Source organism: Trifolium pratense, linkage group LG2, assembly GCF_020283565.1.
Source record: "Trifolium pratense cultivar HEN17-A07 linkage group LG2, ARS_RC_1.1, whole genome shotgun sequence".
In the NCBI taxonomy this organism is placed as follows: Eukaryota; Viridiplantae; Streptophyta; class Magnoliopsida; order Fabales; family Fabaceae; genus Trifolium; species Trifolium pratense.
Window position 1 is genome coordinate 41,197,237 of NC_060060.1, and position 19,711 is coordinate 41,216,947.

The following is a 19,711-nucleotide window of genomic DNA, read 5'->3' on the forward strand; positions in this document are numbered from 1 at the left end:
TGTTACCGTCAAAGATAGTAATGATTATACTAGCTAGCTAGTTAATTGTATTTGCTTAATTCCAAGCCTATAATTTTATTTACATATCAAAGCTAAGCATTGTTACTTTTGGATTTTTCTCACTTGAATACATATAATGTTGTCTTTTGGACTTACTTTATAGGCCTTGAAGGTATTACTTATATGAAAATGGTATCAATTTTGTTTGCTTTTAGAAGATATATGAAGAAAAACGTTGCCAAGTAACTATGATCAAGTACTACAATATGGTGTATGATAAAAAGTACACAAATGCCTCTAAGTGTCCCAAGACTTGGTGTTTAGTGTTTACTCTTCCAACTTACGACCAATATCCAATTTATTTTCCACTACGTTCCATCAGAATACCCTATAGGCTTTGTGTAGCTGCACTTATGTCTTTGGATTTATTCTTAGTACTAATTTAAAAAACTTATTTTCCATCATAATACTCTATTTGTTACTTAAAAACCTATTTGATACAAACGTAAAATTTAAAGAATCTATGTGTAACTTAAAAAATTTAAAGAACCTATTTGATATAAACATAAAACTTAAAGGACCTATAGATACATTTTGCCTAAGAAAACACTAGAAACTTTGCATACAAACAAAATTATTATAAATACGTACGTGGTAACTATCATGAGTATTTTTATTGTAAAAAAAACAAACGATCATGAGTATTTTTACCATATATTTGTGTTAGTTGTTTAAAAATAAAATACACTTTTACTGTTAAAAATTGTGAAGTTACAAATTGACTGTGTTTTTTGTGACATTTGTTCCAAAATTAAATTTTGGGATGCTTAATACAACAACTATTCTCTATAATCTTTGTTGATTGGTTGTTTGAAATCAATTTCACAAATTTCCTAAACCAAATCTGCCCACCCCATTTTAATAATCTTCGTTCATTCTTAATTTTGTGATTTTTGAAGAATTAGAGATTCTTGTGAGACTACCAAAGATTAATAATAGCCTTGTTACTATATTTACTACTAAATTTTTTGAGTTGCATATACTCCTTCCGTTTTCGTTTAAGTGTTCAGTCTCGTCAGATTTAGCGTTTTTAATTAACTGTCCATTTTCTATTTTTTTTTTTTGGATAATCTGTCCATTTTCTATTTTAAGGATACGATTAGTCAATTGTACCCTTTGTCAATTATTCTTATCTTTTTCAATAAAACAAATTAATGCTATATATTTGGAAAACTAAAGTTTTTTGTTTTTTTTGTACATAACATATTAAATTTTTGTTTTTTTTTTTACATAATATATTAAATTTATTGGAAAGAGAAAGTGTGTGCAAAAAAAAAAAATATAATAGGAAGATAAGGAACAAAAATCTACTTTCTTAATTTAGTGTTACTATTCATAACAGGACACTTAAACGAAAACGGAGGGAGTAACTAATTAGGGTCAAGAAATATGTATTTTATTAGTATTGTGTCTTTTGAATATTTTCAAAGAGATAAAATGTTAGTGGTAACAAATAACGTGAAACTCGTCCGGATGCATGAGTATTTTGCAAGTTTTTAGAAATCATTTTTTTATTAAAAAAAGCACAATTTAACAATTTTTTATCATGTTTTATTATTTTTACTTGAATATTTGCCCCTTTCTATCATAAAAGGGTAGATTTTTTTTATAAAAAAAAAATGGAAAAACTTGGAAGATTTCCCTTATCAATTGAGCTACTCTAATTCTATTTTCTTTTTTTGAAGATATATAAGTACCACAATTATTCATCGACACAAATAAACAAAACATATACCTTTTACAACATAAAGTGATCAATAATTTGCTATATGTTGCAAGCTTTGGAGAAAAAATATGGCGGAAATTATTAAGTTTGCTTATTTAATGATCTTTTTTATTTCTTTGTTTCTTGTTGTAACTGATGTTAATGGTAAATCACTTTTGTATCCTTTTGAATTTTCTTGTTTATCTTCTACAAAATATGTCATCCCTTGTGGTAATTTTTGTTTCTTATTTTTATATCACAGCATTGTGGAAAAAATGCAAAGACGATGATGGTTGTCGGTACTTTCAGTGTATATCTCCTTATGTTCCAAAATGTGTTTATCGTACATGTAAATGTCTTCCTCCGAAGGATGACAATCCTCTCTATATCAATACCCTTATCCCTCGCTGACATCTTTAGAGTCTTCTCTAGCTTCCACACAATCAGATCGTAAATGTCATTTTTTTTTGCTTAGATTAGGATTTCCGACGGTCTTCACAGAGCTGGTTACTTTGGTGGGTTGCAGTTTACTTAGTTTTGTGTGGAGTAGGTTCGATTGACATCGTTTACTTTTAGCATGGCAAGTGTGCTTATAGTTGAGAGATGGTTCTATTCTGCTTCAATTCTGAAATGCTACGTCCGAAATTTGGTGTTTGGGTAGGAGTTGGTGTTAGAAGGACGATAATGTGTCTTTATTTGAATTTCAAATGATGTTGTTTTTATTTAGGTGATTTCAAATGCACAATTTTTATTTTATTTATCTTTTTAGTTTCTTAACTAGTGCCCCGAGAACACTAGTTAAGCAAGACCTTTGTAAAATAACTACTACATCCGTTAAATATAAGACCCTTTGAAAAAAATACTGAGATTAAGAAAGTTGATTGTTCCATGAAATTTGTTGACGATTGATATGATTTTTACAATTTTATATCCGTCAAGAGAAATAATAAATTATTGATTTTTTAGAGTATTTATTACAAATTATAAAAAAAAAATACTCATTATAAATAAGGGTATATTGGTAAAGAAATTATTAATGCTCTTGAAAAATTTAAAAGTAATCTTATAAAAAAAGGATAAAGAAACATTTAAAAATGATTTTATATTTAAGAACGGAGGTAGTATTAAAATCCTTACTTATAATAAAGAGGAACTCTTACGTTACATGGACACAAACCCAAATAAAATATATTTAGGCACACATACATACATACATAAATGAGAAAAAATAAAAGTTAAATAAAATAGTCACATCAATTACTATTAATTTTTTCTTTTATCTTTTAATTTTTTAAAGTGATGTGAGTGTACCCAAACAAAAATTATTTGTAATTGCGCCTACAAAAATATTTCCCTATAATAAAATGTATGTTATCAGTAGCGGAAACCCTTACTTAATTATATAAAACAAGTTAGACCTTTGAGTTTTTTTTTGGGTAACAAATTGGCTCTTTTAGTAACAAGTGGTCTAATTAAGCCTACCAACAAGGAAGTTCAAAGATTTGGATCTTCTTCGGTCTTTTCTCTTATGTGGTATATTCTGCTCTAATTTAGGCCATTTATTTATCTTTTTCTCTCTCTTCTGTTATATTCTTTTTTTGTATACGTGGACATTCAATCATTGAATTTTTTTAAAAAGGCTAAAATGAGATATATTAACACAAAATAACCTCCTCAGCACAAGGTGTACCGAGAAAGGCTAAACAAGTTCTGCAAAAGAGTCTCAATCAAAAAACAACAAAGATGAACAAAATCAATCGATGCCCAAACATACAAACGGACTCAACCACCAAGTATGAAAATTCGAAACTAGGGAACTGTTTGTTGCATTCAACCACCAGTAGGAGTAAAGTTTAACTTTGTCTTATTTTTGTTTTATTCCCTAACAAAATTAATTAAAATAATTTATTTATGATGATTCATCAAAACCTTGCCTAGTCAGGCTCTCTTGAACACGGTGTCAGCCAAACCATATGTCACAGTCTAATATAATGACAAGATTAATGAGGGACGAAAATCAATGGGTTTAAATTTTAGAGGATAAAACAGACGTTTTTTTTCTTCAAGGACTAGAACTTAAAAAATTCGCTAATATTTGAAGGATGAAAAACACATTTTGCACTTTCTATTTTTTGCCCCTATCTGTCATGAAATGCTATAGAAAAATAATAATATAATGTTTCCCTATTGCTATTGAGCTAGCTAAATAGGCAAATTGATTACAACAACACATTTTATAATTATAATTATTAATTATAAAATGGTTTATTGAAGATCTATAAGTGCCAAAAATATTTATTTAAACAAATAAACAAAACTCAGAACTTTTACAACATAAACTGATCAATAAATTGCTATCTATAGCAAGGTTTGTAAAAAAAATTATGGCTGAAAATATTAAGTTTGTTTATTTAACATTCTTTTTTATTTCCTTGTTTCTTGTTGTAACTGACGTTAGTGGTAAACCATTTCGTATCCTTTCAAACTTTGTTTGATTATCTTATACAAAATATTTGAACCCTTATAGTAATATTTGTTTCATATTGTTTTTTTGTATCACAGCAACGTATAGATTTTGCACGGAGGATCATGAATGCTTTTATGTTGTTTGTTTAACTCCTTATGTTGCAAAATGCTTTTTTAACCTTTTTTGTACATGTTATCCTCCTTCGTAATATGTTAGGTCAGTGGTAAGAAATTGATATTGTGATTTCAAGTGACAAAGTTAATCACATCTAAGAAAATTGTAAAATGATCATTAGAGTTATTGATATACTACGTATTAATAATAGAGTTTTTCAATCATGTCTAAATTTGCATATGTTAAGAAGTTTAAAATAGTAAGTTTGTATTGAAACTTCACTACAAGAAATTTTGTTATTACTCATGGAAAAATCTGTCGGTGGGTAACATACATTTAACTAGTGACGAATTACCCACGGCCACAATGTAGTGGGAAAAAGCCTCATGGGTAATTTTTACCCACGGCCAAAAAGCCGTCTATAATTTACCGTCGACAACACCATGGGTAATTCGTGGGTAAGCATAATTTTAACAATAACTTATTTGTCTCGATTTACCCACGGCTAAACTATCAATAAGCTATCTGTAACATTCGTGTTTATAGGAACAACTTTACCCACCACTTAATCATACCTTAGCCGAATGTATATCACTTGTTTGTCATAATAATTATATAATTCATACCACATTCACTGATATTGAATCAACAAAAGTAAAAATAGACCAAAATTTGATGATTTTTATGTAATGATGTATCTGGTTTGACATAAACATTAATCCATGAGTCTAAAAATAAACGTCAATCTAATCTAGTGTAAAAAAAGCCTCAGAAGAAACATTTTATAGAATACATCTAAAAAAAGTAAGAATAAACATAATCTAATCATCTAGGCTGTCGTCCGAGTCATCTTCCTCATAGTCTCGATGACGACGGTGTTGTCACCCTTGATGAAAGAAACACTTTGCGCCAATTTCTTCACTTGTCTCTCTAAATTCTTTGTGCGCTGATTTCCTCTTTAACTTTCCTCCCGTGCAAATCGAGCATCATCCTCTGCAGCATTTGCTCTCTGCAGAACTGCTTCCATCTGTGCAGCTATCTCAGCAGAGGAATTAGTTGCAACCTGAGTACTATATGCTTGGGTCAGAGAGGAAACACCTGGCTTGTAATGCTTGGACATGTCGCCGACACCATAGAGAAGTCCCCGGTTCTTAACCCAGCAGATTCGGCCCATAATTTTAACCGAGTTGCAGCGTCAACCTCTTTGGGAGACATGTTTTACCTTCTCTTGAAATGATTCCTTTTCAAATTTGCAAACACATCATTGATATTTCAATCTACCACTACTTGTAAGTTGTATATCAGACAATAAAATAAATAGTATAAATAATTAAAGATTAAGCAACAAAACAATCAAGTACGTACTAAAGCAGTTCTAAGAAATAGATTTAAGCAAATATGAACACTCAAAAAATTACTTTATGTTGGAAGAACATTTTACAATGGGGAATGGCTCTATGCAGAGAAGTGAGAGGTTTTATCAAGTGGTTTAATTGTGGAAGCAGACATTGCCTAACACATTTGTTTAAGCAAGTGTCATGATCCCTGAAAAAAATTAACATTAGATAACTAACAAAAAGTCCACAATCTCAAGTATAAATTAAATTTACTAGCCAAAATATAAACCTAACCATATCAAACAAAACTTCAACTACAAACTCCCTAGATACCTAACACAATGAGCATGATAATAGTTGAGAGAACACATAAATAAAGTTTTTATACCAAAAATGTGCATTGCATATGTCCACACATACTAACTTAACAATATTACAATTATCAAAAGATCATAACAACATTAAACAATATGAAACTTAAATACATTATTTGAAGCAAATCAAATAAAAATCAAAGTTATGTGACGTCCACTTAATACACTTACATAAGTTTTCTTAGCTCTTTAAATTCATCCACCGATGAGGAGTCCTTCTTCTTAGAGTGAAGTCTTCACATAAACGTTTGACCCCTGGAAGTTAAATGATGATACTCTAAGACAACTGAAGAGAAAATGGATGGTTAAATTAAATATAGGAGTAGTAAAAAAGTTACCTTATATTTCAAGACTTGTTCCTTTTGTTTCTCTTCGAACTGCTGGTGCAAGATATGCTCACGCTCAGCCTTCTTCTGTGCCCAGGCTACATATAGAATCTTTTTTATTTTATTCATCTGCGATTAATTGCACGGAGCAACTGTGTATCACTACTAGTTCTAGTCATAATTAAACATGCAACTAATTGATACCTGGACTGGAGTACAATCTCATTTATTTTCAATTGATACCTGTCCTATATGTGAGCACGAAATTGAAACCGAGAGGCATAGTTTTTTCGACTGTAACGACAGCAGAAGCGCATGGCAGGCAGCAGGCTTAACACCGATTATTTCACAGCATATGCAGAGTTTTACCACGACAAGAGAGTGCATTATGCACATATGCAGCGAGACGAACAAGAACACGGCCAGAAATGTTGCAATGCTAATGTGGGTGTTGCGGAACCAAACAAAAGAAACGTACGGGACAACAGTTAGGTGTGAAGGCAATGTGTTTATGGAGTGAATGGGATGCTGTCCAAGTGGCCCGAAACAGCAATGTTCAAGCAGAACAGCAGCAACGACTAGCTCAAGGGTGGTACAAATGCAATGTTGACACGGAGTTTTATCATGAGAATGGGAAAACAACGGCAGGCTAGTGCATACCTATCTTTTCCCGTTATTTATTTATTTATTTCCTATAGACACACTCACAAAGTTAGAATTATATGTATCATCCAATTTTAATTTAATGGTTTTAAAAAGAATTACTAGTGGAGTAATATGATTTTTTGAAAAATGACATATCTAATTTTTGAACAATTTTTTATGTTGAATTAGGGAGTTTTTGTTGATTTAAGTGAAACCTCTCGGTCGTAGGATTAGGCATATAGGATAGGATAAGATAGGATGTATGTTTGATTTTTTTTTCTAAAGAGCTAAAATTGATTTCATAAGTGTATAGTTGCTTCTGAGTTTGGTTGCTCTAAAGTATAATTAATGGTTTATAATTGATTTTTTATATTTGAATATATTGTTCAATTCATCTTTATATTAATGTATTCAAACACAAAATTTGACCTAAATTCATTTTTAACTTAAATTAATTTTGCTTCTTGTCCGTTTGTTTGGGATGTACTTTCAAAGATTCGCCGGTGGTTTGGTTTGGTAAAGGTATCATCAGCAATTATGTCATCACAATTGGCGTCCTTCCTAACTATGTATAGGAAATGAAAGCAAAGTATAACGAGTGTGCTATTGGTTTGGCATGCGTTTCTTTGGGTGTTATGACGTTCACGTAATGAAAGCGGTGGAAGCAAATGAAGTATATTTGATAAGATTTAATTAGTTTTGTGGAAGTAGTTGATGTCAAAAAAGATCAGTTCACCATGCTTCTTTTATGAATGTTGTGTTAATTCAATTGATTGTATAGTTCGATAATGTTTGTTGGCTTACAATTGGGTTGAGTATTACATGTACTTATCCTACCGATATGGATAGAGTACCTCTTGTAACAATGACTAAGGGTGCGTTTGTTACAGATTAAAAAAAAATAGTGATTTTGATTTAAAATAATTTAGAGATTAGTTTTTAGAGATTTTTAGAAAAGTTGAATTTACTTTGTGTTTGTTTATTATAATAAAAATCACTTTTTTTAAATAAAATAATCTTTAGTTTGTTTGGATACAACTTATAAAAGTGATTTTTTTAATTACAAACAACTTTCTCCTTTTAACATTTTTTTCCTCTCCTATAAAAAAAATCTATTATTTTATAAGCTACTCTTAGTAGCTTCTCATTTTTAGTTGTTTTCTGATTATTTTTAGCTTCTAATTATTTTAAAAATCTGTAACAAACAGACGCAAAATAATTAAAAGTGATTATTTTTATAAAAAAATGATTTTTTTCTAAAATAAACTATAACAAACGGCCTCTAAGTCGGACAAAATATCTACTATATATGCTTATTCTCTCTCTTTTTTTTTTATAAACAAAAATGGTTATGTCCGTCCTTAACTATATATATAGTGTTGTTTTTCTCTCCTAATATTAATCCATACATTAGACTCAATTGGTTAATAAAAATTCTTAAAATAAATTATTATTCGGGAGAATCAGAATTTAATTTCTAATATAAATAATTTTTTATCAGACTTTATTTACCTTATAGTTAAACTTTTAATTAACGGTGCCACTTTCTCTAAAAACTAAAGGATTAATACAAAAGAAAAATACTGAAAACTACTAAATATTTACACTTGCATCAAATAATATCTTTATAAAATTGATAATTATGAGGAATTAATATATCAAAATGATATGAAAAATATTGAATAAACAAGAAAAAAAAATGAAATGGGTCGAGCTTGCTCATTAGTCCACATGGACTGGGCCGGCTTAATAATGCATAATCTAATAATAATTTGGCCGGACAAATCTAGCCCATTTATTTTGTCTGATCCACCGGGTCAGGCTGGGACGGACTAACCCATTTGACAGCTCTAAGTATAGGCTCCTCCACCTCTAAAAAATATAGTGCATATGTGTTGTGGAAAGTTTGTTACAAAACGGAGGGCATTTTTGTAATTTTATCAAATTTCTTTTCCATTTTATGCTTTCTACTCAATTTAGGTGGGAAAGATTTTAGAGGTGTGTGACCCACCGAATGCAGATTGAGTGCAGTCGACTGTCTTGACTGCTTGCGGTCGGCGATATCTGAAATGTCCAATTCTGATCAAAATGTTAGATTTTAAAGTTAGTTTTTTAATGTTTTAAAAAATTAAAACTGCAGCAAAATATGTGCCGTTAAATTACAATCATTCAGCCATAGGCTGCTGAATGCAGCTTGACTTCATAATAAATAACTGCACTGAATCTAATTCGACGATCCGCCTGATTAATCTTAATTTCCTTTCTCTCCGACAATAAACCAAATGAAAGAAGCTCATTTCCTATAAATTTTTCTTACTTCCCATCCTTTCACTTTCACAAAAACCAAACAATACCTCGAGTTTTGAGAAATGCATTTTTTTTACCAAATTACACGTCATTCCTTTTTATAATTTTAACATTAGAAGTTGTTCAAAAACAAAACATTAGAAGTGGTTTTATTTTTCTATACTTAAATCTTATTTCCCTCAATTTATTTTTATTTTTTTAAGAGTTTAATATGTCTAAACAAATTCAACAATATAGTTTGGTTCAATGGTGATTGGCGGACCACGGTTCGATCCCCGCAACTGCATTTGGGAGGAGACTGGAACCACTTGATGCTAGAACTCGCACCGAACTCTGAACTGTAATAATTAACAATTTAGAGATTGATATATTATATGAAATTAGAACACACTTACTTGATAATCATAATGACAAATCATCGTTACCGGAAACCATTATCGAAAACATCGATATACTAGACAAGGTCTTCCTCTGCCTAATCACATGCTCCAGTCTTTGAGGTCTTTGATGGGGAAGACAACAAATGAGCGTTCAGCTTATGCTAGCTTGACAACGTGACGGCAAAGGGGACCTAGCCTATCTATTTATAAGATAACAACCCTAGTACCACCCATCATGGACTCTAGAGTTGGGCCTACACTTTGTTTCTACACAAATCAGAATTAGTGTTCAAGCCCATTATTACTGATCACAATTATCGGGCTTAAGCATCATCAAATGGATCACAACAACATCAACCCGTTTTTATTAAAACCAAAACCCACAATTGATTGCAGCCCACAAAATATTAGAAAATATTCTAACATTCTCCCACTTGGGCAAAATCAATTGTGTATATTTAATTTGAAGAAAACATTTTGAAAACGACTCTCGGGTTGACAACATATATTAACGTGGCCACATTGATCCCAAGATGCAACATCTAATTAAGACTCCGTCCAACAAAAGTTAAATGATATCGAATCATAGCGGTAATTATATCATTATCGACACAACACCTTCCATGGTTACAAATACCACCAAACTCCGTCGACTAGTCATTTGTGTAGAGTGTAGCGAGAAAATGATATGTTTGTGATCTCAACCATACTATCATTTTCTTCGTCAGTCCTCAATTTCTCTCAAATGCATTAAAGCCAGAGAAATTATATGGTCCATAAGATACCACAAGTCCAAGCTCCAAAACAATGTTGACTACTGCAGTATAATGATCTAATCAACATCGAGCTCCAATATTTTAGACATAATTTCTCTCAAATGCCTCAAAGCCAGAGAAATTACATGGTTCTTAAGATACCATAATGCCTCAGCTCCAAAATAGTGCTAATCACCGGCTAAGTGATCCCGACAACACTGAGCTTATTTATTTATGTTTTCACATAATGCCTCAGCTCCAAAATAGTGTTGATCACCGGCATAGTGATCCCAACAACACTGAGCTATAATATTTATTTATATAATGCCTCAGCTCCAAAATAGTGTTGATCACCGACATAGTGATCCCAACAACACTGAACTCAAATAATTTTATATTTCAAATAATTTCAAATTTATAAAAGGAGTTAATATAAAATTCAAACTCCCACTAATCAAGTGGTATATTAAAACTCTCACTTATCCAAACGTTCCTTCACAATTTTAAAGAAAACTCCAATACTTGCTTCCATTTCTTATAATTTTAAGATGTTCAACATTTCAATGGAAACATAATTATGAGTGGAGAAATCCATTTTGTAGTATTATCATAAGAGGCCAATATAATAGTACAATCACCTTTGGGCAGAATGCACTCACTAGGGATAAAAACCCTAGTCAAAACCTCATATGAGTTAATCAATGAGTATACATTGAACTTTGAATTTTGTCACCTTTAGTTAGGCAAATTCCTCCGATTAATACATCCTCCAATAACTTCATCTAAAATTAATTTTTTTTTTTTTAATCGTAACATATAATAATCACCTTTGAGCAGAAAATTACATGTTATAATTAAAACCATTCCTCAAACTACAAAGAAAATCTCATCAATCAATATAAGCGGTCCCACTTTGGTGGTAACGGCCTATACCAACACACGAAATCTCTTGCATAGGAATCAATAATTAAAAGTTTTCACATATAATTATATGTCTTTAGTTGGGGCGAGAGATCATTACTATTAAACAGTCAACTATCATTACTGTGAAACAATCAACTCAATATAATAAATACATAATTTATGCAGCGGAATAACATGAGACTTCATTTGAAATATTATTGAGGATATATATAAAGCAAATAGTCCCGAACTTTTATAAATAACATAAGACTCCTCAATATAAGTCTCTATAAACATTTATAAATAGTTGACATGTAAAACTCTCCCATTTGATAGAAAATTATAGTTGAATTACCAATCCAAAAGTGTTAAAATATTTAAACAAATACTCAACTATTTTCTCTATCACACGATGGACATGTCAAACAATGTCACACTAAATTTATATTTTTCCATAATAGAACTCTCAAAATATTAAACTTGAAATACTCCCACTCATTAGAGTAAAATTTTAAAATCGGAGTATATAACAAAAAATCAATTAATGATTATATAGAGAGTTTATAATTTAGAATATTCCGGAGAAACAATAAAACTTTCATATATAATTGCACATTTATCATTTTTTTTTTTAAAAAAAAGGAGCTAGTAGATAATGTTGGAAAACAAATTTCTCCTTATATGCAATTATATAACAAGTCACAAGAGGATAAATAATTACACTACTAACCTCCAAGAGTGTGACTTTTTCATCCTTGCAAATAGAATCAATGAGAATCAAAGACTCCGCGATAAGATATTTGACGGTGTCATCTCAAATAGTCACAAATCAAGTGCAAACCGTTATATCATAATAAAATGACTTCAATAATAAACAATGCAAGGATAATTCAATTTTCAATTACCTTTAATTGCTCAAAAACTTTTCTAATCATGTTTATAGAAACAAGGCAATACATATTTGGTGTAATAATTAACGAAATAAAATAGGACACGATCATCAGTGGGTACTTAGGAATAATTCTTCACCCAAAATTTCTTAACATAAGATGCAGACCACATAAAGGAATATATATAGCACACCACTACAGGTGTAATCGAAATTTGCAAACAATCTTTGATACATAATGGAAAACTACCGTTTCAATTGCAAACAAGACGGGAAATTTGCAAAGTATTCATATATATTTGATGAAAGTATGAAACATTATCACTCGGCGACAAAAACAAAATTGTAACAATAGCTGCAACTACATCAACCAATTTACAGATAGAGGCAATATACTTATGCCTAGAAGTTTTAGGTCAGACCAAAACTAAAAAATAAATTCCACAACTGAGTAGTATTCTTATGAGAAAGAGAGCGGCAAACATCAATTAGCAAGCAAATCATCAACCAGAAAACAGGCCATCAAAATAAAAATTGTTTTGCATAATTATCATAGTGATCATGATGGCATATAATACATAGTCTTGCTGCACAAGAGTTGATTCTGTTCAAGATCAACCTCAAACAAAAGGAATAATTTAATTAATCTTTCGAAAATAACTTTCAAGTAGTTTTTCCATCAGCACCAATCGGTTAATAGAACAAAAGAAGATCAATCAAAATCTTAACTATAAAACCAAACTGCAGTAGCCATTGATATATGAAATTATGAATATTAATCAAAGAAAGCAATATATTTCCTTTTTACATGTCAGATTAATTGCATAAAGGCCACTAAGAAATGCTTATGTTATCGGCCAATTTTCAAGACAGGCGATACTTATGCCTAATTGATGTCCCGTCAAGTCAAAATTAAATAAACGTGAACCAAAATATACGACGGAAACACATAGACTGAATAGTGATCGCTAACAAAAACAAATACTTGTACAGCTGATAAAACAGAATAGGCAAAGAGAAAACCAAATCAATTTTCAGAATGATATCAAACCAATTGAGAGAAATCGCAAATCAATGAAAAATAGGGATTCAAAACAAACAAATTGGTGATGTCTCTTGATTGGTTCCATAAAAACATATGATCTTTCAGTATAATATGTGTGAATTATGATGCATCAAACAACCGAATTCCTCAAGAATTTTTGTTTAAAAAATAGTGCCTTTTGATCAATTTGAATTTTCAACAAGAAAATATATGACTGAATTGAGCATAGAACTAGTACACAAAACTAGTCATATATAAAACCATGTGCTTGACAAAATTCTTAAAACAATATTTGTAAACGATTTTGATTCTTCAATCTCTCATTTAATAAAATGAATAAAAATAAAAACACACCGCACATGATTTTGGTTCAAAGAGTTGCATAGCCATACCAATTTATTTACGGTTTATCTACCGAAGGATATCAATATAAAAATAATTGCGTTGGTTTCACTCTACAAAACTCAATCAATATGCAACCCCATGTATAAATCACCGATCATACGATTCATATAGCAATATTAAACCAAAGTAAAATTTTAGGGTTCACTCATATATATATGGCCCGAAAAAACAAATATACAGTGATCGACCGAAAAAAAAACAAATATAGCCGAACAAAGATTCACTCATTGATCAAACATGGCTATGAATCTATATATGATTCACGAATTAAATTAGTAGTTCATGTATAAGCCGAAACAAAACCAATTGAGACCGAAAAAATTCTGGATAATCAAACATGATTTGTTATTGAATTAAAAACAACGATTTCGGTATCACATGACCGTCACCAAAACAAAACATATGTTAGGGTTCTAACTCACATAATAACAAGCTCTGATACCACATGTAATAATTAATAATTTAGAGATCGAATATATTATATGAAATTAGAACACACTTACTTGATAATCATAACCGGAATCGCACCAATATCGAAAACATCGATATACTAGACAAGATCTTCCTCTGCCTAATCACATGCTCCAGTCTTTGAAGTCTTTGATGGGGAAGACAACAAATGAGCGTTCAGCTTATTGCTAGCTTGACAACGTGACGGCAAAGGGGACCTAGCCTATCTATTTATAAGATAACAACCCTAGTACCACCCATCATGGACTCTAGAGTTGGGCCTACACTTTGTTTCTACACAAATCAGAATTAGTGTTCAAGCCCATTATTACTGATCACAATTATCGGGCTTAAGCATCATCAAATGGATCACAACAACATCAACCCGTTTTTATTAAAACCAAAACCCACAATTGATTGCAGCCCACAAAATATTAGAAAATATTCTAACATGAACTACCAGAGTCCCCTTCCCCTAGGAACCAGAGGGTGAAAACCCAAAAAAAAATAATTCAACAATATAATATTTTTTATTTTTTTTATCATCTAGAATATATAAAATACAAATCTATTGTCTCATAAGTCATAGTTCAACTGACAAAAATGTCGAAATTGTTAGATCGGACGTTGTGTTCCGAGTTCGAACCCTGAATCTCATAATTATATGTGAGTTTAATTTCAGTAAATTTCCTCAATTTTCCTATTTTATTACAAATTAATTGGAGTATTTTATTAATTCCTCTAAAACAATCGGTGATTTAGATTTGTTAAACACGTGATATTTTCCGGTCCGGACATACATACATATATAGTGATTGAATGATTGTCTTTTTTTTTTTTTTTGTTACATTGATTGTCTTCTTAATTTAACTCATGAATATAAAAAGAGTCCATTAACATAATAAAGAATATTGAATCTCAAATTCTCAAACAGCTAAGCTACCACATGCATGCACTGTTGTAAGGGCCATATTTATGTTTTTGAATGGCCAGAAGAAACAAATTTAACGACTACACCAACAAAATAATACGAAGGGATGTATATTAACACTTGACCCGATTAAAATCGATAATACATTGAAGCATTTAGTCGAGTGTTGGTCAAATCTCGTGTCGGTTGTTGTAAAAAATCAGTCATGAACAGTTGGATACAAACAAATGCAGGTTTTTTAAAATCTATGTCATAGTAACTAAAATTGATTAACAGCCATTAAGATGTACATTAGTTTTTTTTCCCCTCTTTCTCAATCTCTTTGTTATATTCCAGCTTTCATATAAGAGAGAAACATTATATAGTAGTATTTTACAAGCTTATAATATGTTGAAGAAGGAGGTCCGGAAAATATTTTAATATTCTATTTTTTTTTAATTTATCCTTCGTATCTACTTGATTTATTATTGTCTTTATATCTAAATATTTGAAACAAAATAATTGCATATCACCCTATTTGTTTCATTCAGTTATTCTATCTTTTGTTGTCTTGTATACGGAATTTTAAACGATTTGACGAATGTAATTTTTTGGATCAATAGAATTTTAGATATATATAGTAACGAAATTTCAATGTAACTCGTAATAACCGGCCCGTTACCCATCATCGGTATAGCCCGACACCCAAACAAACTGAATATATACCAAAATGGATAATAAAAGACAAAATTAATCGTGGTAGGATAACTTTTTAATTTATTTTTTTGACAAAACGTTTTTACATTTTTAAAAATTGAAAGCATAATTTCCGAAACAAATTTCCATATGAATATATTTAATCAGTGCCCGTAAATACTATTTAGCATTATATTTTTTTATCAATTTAATAATTTTTTGGGCAAAATCGACCAAAAACCTACTGAGTATAATTAGGATCGGTTAATATATATATATATAGAGAGAGAGAGAGAGAGAGAGATTTGCTATAACACACCCACCCATTTTTATGAAGGTGTGCATTAGCAACGTACACCTTAGGGTGTATTTAATCACTTTTTAGTTCTTAGTTGCTAAAACACACCTTCTAAAAAATTAGTGGGTGTATTCTAGCAAATGCTTATAGGAGTTGCTAACGTACACCCACTTATTTTTTAGAAGGAGTGTTTTAGCAACATGCACCTCAAAGTGTATGTTACCACTTTTTAGTTATGACTTGCTAATACACACCTTCTAAAAAACAAGTGGGTGTACGTTAGCAAAACCCATATATATATATATATATATATATATATATATATATATATATATACTGTGGCATTACATTATGTTAGGGCTGTTCGACTTTAAATCATGTGCAGGGACCCTCATGATACCCGTACTCGTGTTCCATGCTTCCCAGTTTATTATTTATTTATGGCTTAGTGACTAGTACAATGTTAAAACCCTTAATCACTTGCCAAATCTTTTTCTTTAGGTGAAGTGAATAAAAGACAACAAAATACTAGTACGCCATTTAATTGGACATATCTTAGGCATTTGCATTTCATATTGGTACGTATATATTCTTTGACGATAAGTTTTATATTAATTGAAGTCTTGGATTAATATATACTATGCTTTGCTTTCGTAAGGGAACAATGAAAAATTAAGCAAAATAGACATGGCTGAGGCTGGTCCCTTTAGACCGAGGCTGATTCCTATTTAATTTTAATGTGGATTGATGCTACGTACATTTATTTATTTGAAAATTCGATAGCATGCAATTCAAGACTGAAAAATTAATTAAGTGCAATATTGACTTGGAGTGAGCTAGTTTGGGTGTGACTTGCTTAAACTTAAGCGTGACTTAATTTGCTTACTTCCTCCTCCGGTCTTTAATATAAGAAAAATTTTATTTTTTTAGATTCATGGAATGATTGATGTATTTGGTCTAAAAAATAGACCAAATACATGAATCATTCTATGAATCTAGAAAACAAAAATTTTCTTATATAAGGGATTAGAGGGAATATTTGATAAAAATTCTTCTGATAAGTGGAAAATTTTGCGATTAAATTTTAACTTTTACGTATATAATACAGTTCTATCAATTGAGATTTCACTTTTAATTATCATCATTTTTAATTTAATTTTTAATTAGGAATTCTAATTACTTGATCCAAATTGTTCTTTTTTTTTTTTTTACTAATACTTGATCCAAAGTTTAAAATCAATATGGTTATGGGTTCAAATTTTGGGCTTTAGCCCTCTTTTTTACCAACATTCACACTTAAGAGAAGGACACGTGGCAAGTTACGGTACACAAGATTGATCAAATGCAGGATAGTGGCCAAAAGTCACTTGCCTTTTCAATACATATAGAATTTTTGTGAGTAAATGTTTGTTGGGATCATGTGTTAGGGACGGTAATGGGTAGGGTACTATAGTACCCATCCTCATGTTCGCGGATTGAAAAAATACCCGTATCCATCTCCATACCCACGTGGATAACAACTGTTGCCCCCGTCCCCATACCCTATGGGTACCTAGGTACCTATACCCGTATCCGTTACCCGCATTTTTATTAAAAATAAATTGATCAATTATAAAATATCATATAATTTTAATATAATTAAAAAAATTTCAAAGATTTTAATATTGACTAATGAAAATTATAAACAAAATTATTACCAACCTTATGTTAAAGTTCATATTTATGTTAAATATTCACATTATTTTTATATTATGTTATAAATAAACATTTTTATTAAAAATATGTAATAGTTTAGTAGAGTTGTATTGTTTTAAATTGATTTACATATATTATAATATAATAATATAAATAAAATAAATAAATAAATATATATTATGCGGGTATGGGGCGGGGTGGGTACTAAGGTACTCGTACCCGCACCCATACCCGTTCATTTTTGCGGGTAATTACCCATACCCGTGCCCGTACCCAAAATGCGGGTTTTTACCCTATCTGTTGTGGGTAATTTTTGCGGGTACCCTCTAAGTATGAGTCAAATTGCCATCCCTACATGTGGTTGAAATGATTGGGATTGTTTTTCCGAACATCACTAATCCAAGTTCGGCATTCCGGCAGACTTAATTTTCTCAATCTTATTAATTGAAGTATTTTAAAATACCTCTTTTAACTTTTGCTTTTTTGAGTCTTTCCAAAACCCCTTCTCCAATATATTTTTTTAATTTCATCAAATTATAATGTTTTTGTGTTCTGAAAAAAAAAAAATTAACCCTTCAAACTCATCGCCTTCCAAATTCCTCTAATATTCTTTCCATTTTTTTTTCTTCAAAATTCTCTCATTTTTAATTGAGATGAGTTTAATTGAGTTCCTAACAATTGAAAAAATATTATTTGTAGCAGCCACAAGCTTCACGTTGGCAAAATAACAACAAAATCTGATATTTAATTGTGATGATTAAATGATTATTTATATTCCCTCGCTATACACGTAACGTAATATGGCTCTTGTTTATTGACCCCACGAGTGCAGCGCAAGATACTGTTTTTGACTACCCTCGTCTCGTGCATTTTTAGATCCAAAAATAAATAAAAATAAAAATATTTATATAGATATTGATAAAATTTATTGACACCGAGCTCATCGCATCAATGTGGTTGTTGTTGAAGTTGAAAATATTAATAAACATTTCAACGCTCAAGTTAATTGATGCATGAAGTGAGAGGTAAGAGATAGAATAACATACTCAGGTCCTTCTAGTGAAGGAGAGAGGAGACATATAAGCTCGAAGTAGAGTCTCAGTCCTTGATGAAGAAAAAGATATACTTACAATATTTTAGGGCCAATCTAAAACTAAACGTGAATTAAAATGGACTCTAAAGTGAGACTTTTTTGTTTAAAAAATAATAATATTTTATCAAAATTATTTTAGTCTTATTTACATTTTATTGTTCGAAACAAAACCATTTATTAAATTATAATAATAAATGTTATTGAAAATTTATACCAAAAAAAAAAATGCTATTGAAAATTTATTTTCAGTAAAATAAAGTAAATACATTTAATTTTTGCAAGACGTTGTTGATTTAAAATAGAATTCATCAAGTCATTTGGCTCAAGTGATTAATGAGTTTCACCAAAAAGGACGGATTTCGGGAGAACCCGAGTTCGATTTCTGGGTGGAACAATTTCTTGGCCAGACTTTACTTACCTCGCGACCAAACTCTGGACTACTAGGGCTCATTTCCCCTAGGAACTAGAGAGTTATAACCAAAAAAAAAAAATAGGATTCAAAAATTTATTTTAAAAAAAATTCAAAGATTATAGTTGCTTAAATTCTTAAAGAGTTGAAAAATTGTTGTCTGATTTTCATATATATATATATATATATATATATATATATATATATATATATATATATATATATATATATTCTTAGAGGCATTTATGTTTTTCATCGAGACCTTTTTTTACTTTGGAGTATTGAGTTTATAACTTTTGAGAATCATTTTTTCCTTCTTTTTGGGGCCTAACCCCAAATTCTCTCCTCCCCCCGACATGACTCTCTTTTCCAGTTGAACAAAAACTTTGGAACACATTTTTCGATTTATGCTTAAAAAACCTCATAAATTTATGTTGTAGAATGCTTA

General features: G+C 30.5%; 2 long non-coding RNA genes across 2 annotated transcripts; both read left to right on the forward strand.

The window, feature by feature from the left end:
- The first annotated feature begins 1,698 nt into the window (after positions 1 to 1,698).
- LOC123909554 lies at positions 1,699 to 2,525 on the forward strand. Its single transcript, XR_006809955.1, has 2 exons — positions 1,699 to 1,930; positions 2,028 to 2,525. It is a non-coding gene; the product is annotated as an uncharacterized LOC123909554 (long non-coding RNA).
- Positions 2,526 to 3,875: 1,350 nt separating this feature from the next.
- Positions 3,876 to 4,570, forward strand: LOC123905004. Its single transcript, XR_006808295.1, has 2 exons — positions 3,876 to 4,225; positions 4,328 to 4,570. It is a non-coding gene; the product is annotated as an uncharacterized LOC123905004 (long non-coding RNA).
- Positions 4,571 to 19,711: the final 15,141 nt, after the last annotated feature.